The sequence below is a fragment of the Rattus rattus genome, chromosome 7, assembly GCF_011064425.1.
Source record: "Rattus rattus isolate New Zealand chromosome 7, Rrattus_CSIRO_v1, whole genome shotgun sequence".
In the NCBI taxonomy this organism is placed as follows: Eukaryota; Metazoa; Chordata; class Mammalia; order Rodentia; family Muridae; genus Rattus; species Rattus rattus.
Window position 1 is genome coordinate 78,528,790 of NC_046160.1, and position 2,909 is coordinate 78,531,698.

At 44.3% G+C, this 2,909-nt stretch overlaps 1 pseudogene; it reads left to right on the plus strand.

The window, feature by feature from the left end:
- The first annotated feature begins 969 nt into the window (after positions 1–969).
- LOC116905910 lies at positions 970–2,607 on the plus strand (annotated as a pseudogene).
- The last annotated feature ends 302 nt before the right edge of the window (positions 2,608–2,909 follow it).

Sequence of the window (2,909 nt, forward strand, 5' to 3'; positions counted from 1 at the left end):
CTCAGTTCAATGGTTGGCTGCAAGCTTCTGCTTTCTGAAAAGCGGACTCTATAGACCTTAACAGTCTTATTTTTCCCAGCTGCCAGCCTTTCTCAGAGCTTTCTCTTCCTTTTGCAGCCTACCAACTACTCAACTCGATCACACCAGTGTCCCATATGTCTAGCACATGTCCATTTATCAGAGTGTGCTCTTGCCCAGCCTTAATATTATCATATCTAAAACTCACATCCATACTTCCAATGGCACCTGCTTGCAGCTCAAGGGTTTTAATATCGGTACATACAGGAGAAATGAGATGTAGTCACAAAATACCATTAGACTTCCAGACTGAGCATTTAAATGCACAGTTTGTTCATAGACAAAACCTTCTCCAAAGTCTAAGTTCATTTGGCTGTTCCTTTAAATTAAAAAGTTAGGGATAATTACATTTTGATAATCCCTGAGCCACTTCTGACAGACTAAGCCTTGTACACATCTGAAAATGACACTTGTATAATAACCACTTGTAAAAACAAAACTGGGGATTAAAGCTATAAGCTTGCATTTTAATGTTCAAATACATAAAAGGAGCCAAAATAATAATGCAGATATCCTCCCTTACTCAGAAACTCCTCATGTAGAAGTTTGGAGATTACAAAACTAAAAACTCGTGGAAATAGCTTACTACTCATGGTGGGAAATGAAAATATAAGATTGAGTTGCTTTTTGCTCTGTTTTGTTCATTATTATTTCTAAGGGGCACAACCGACTTATTTGTAAAGGGCACAACCAAGGTTTGCTTACCTTTTAAAAATAGTCAATTGTAGTTCTGGGACTAGGCTATGTGCCCGGGTTCCTACCAGACTGCTGTTTCGTCCTGAGTCCTCAGCATGGCTATCTTCGGGGTTGAAGGCCAGGGAGCTGCCACATCCTCATTTTGTTGACCATCCTGGCATCTGTGCTCCTTTTTCCTGGGCTACTCCAGCAGGCATGTTTGCTAAGGCCTTTCCGGTAAAGTCCAACACAACCATCAAGGGATCAGACAGGAGAAAACTTCCGGCTGATGTGACAGCTGCTTTCCCCACCCTTGGAACAGATCGGATCTCTGATCTGATCCCTGGAAAGGAAGAGCTAAGCATTATGAAATTGTATGCTCACAAAGGGGATGTAGTGACTGTTACACAAGTGGTGGTAACCCCATCCTATTTGAACTTGGGAAAAAAATATATCTAAAAGTGTAGTCCTATCTTCTACCAGCCTTTATAGCATGGTCCCTGGGACTCAAAAAACTAGTGGTGGGGAGGTTGGGGGAGCAGATTTGATGCTTCCAGGAGTAGTGGCGCTCCCTATTGGTCTGCCTCTGGTACTTTTAAGAACAGAGCTCTCATAGCAATCAGAGTGGCTGCCATGTCCACAATTCAGATGCTGGCTTCAGGCCTGAAAGCAAAGGGCTTCTCTGTGCTCCAGACTTATCAGGACCACTTATGGAAATCTGGGAGACAAGTGGTTTCCACTACCATTGCCCTACTGCTAGTGGTTCCCACAGATAGCAACGAGGAGAAGGTGGACATTGGTCTGCCTGGAAACCCAAAGAGCCTGACCCTGGAGGGAGAGGAGAATGGAAAGGATCCTCTCCCGGAAGTCTCTGAAGACACAAGCTCTAAGACCCCGAGCTACGATTCCTTGGATGGCAAGCCTCTTCAAGAGCAAACCGATGAGCTGTCACAGTAGTGCTTCCTGCATGCCGTGAAGAGTCGAGTCAAAAAAAAAGCTGATCTCTCTTTATTCCCCAGCATACTCCTTGGCAGTCACATGCTCTCCTGCTGCCCTAAAGGACAGCAACTAGATATAAAAAAAAAAAAAAATCAAGCTATAAAAAGTTATCTACGTTCCTGCACCACATTGTAGCAGGAGCCGACTCTCCAGGCAAGGATGCTGAAAGGGGGTGGAGAGCATTGTGGCTGTGGACTGGAGGTACCGGGATGTCCAGGAAGGTAGCAGGGAACAGCCCTATCTCTCTCCAGGTATAAAATCGCTCTAACTGTGTCCCCGACAGCACGACCCAGCTCTTCCTGGAGTCTGGTCACAAAAAGGAGAGCAGCCTTGAGGGCTGTGAGGTTCAAAGGATCATCACTGACTATGCCAAGAGAAACAACCCCATTGATGCAGACAACAGAAATCTGGTGAAGTTGGATCCTGTCTTATGTGACTGCATCTTACAGAACAATGAACCTTGGTCATGAAGCATTCGTGGGAATATCCCCTGACCAAGTGTTTGAAAAATCCACAGCCTGCCTAACAAGTGACATTTCCTGGCCAGGAACCCATTCTAAAGAAAGGAAAACTATGTCCAACTGATATCATTTTTACACGGAATAAAATTGTAATGAAAAGGTGACTGTGGTCCAGAACTTGGAAGCCTATGGTCTTGATCCCTGTTCAGTGGCTGCCATTCTCTAGAAGTGATGTCAAGCCAGCAGCAGCATCTCCCCTGCCCCTGGCACCAAAGACAGGGCAGGTCCAGGGGAACCAGATCTGCCACCTTGGCCAGCTACTGCTTGAAGAATATCAGCACCAGGAAAATAAATCCAAGGCTTAGAAAAGGCCCCCAAACCTGGCAAAAAGTGACAAGACTCATTTTGTACAGTGGATCCCATGGGAACTCAGCTTCTGAGCTGATAACTTATATGAGCAGTTTCAACTTTTGCAAGTTGAAACTCTTTACTGAAAGCTTTTATTCTAAAAAAAAAATAAGTAAATAAATAAAACTAGTCAATTAGAAAACAAACCTCAGGGCTAGAATTATCAGTACATTCACTGACAATGCTGCCCATGGAACATTGGCTTCAGCCAAACTTCCCCTTACAACACCTCTTGTTTCTATTTTGTCACAATGTCTCTGAAGAGCACTGAGATGCCAAGAGATCAGA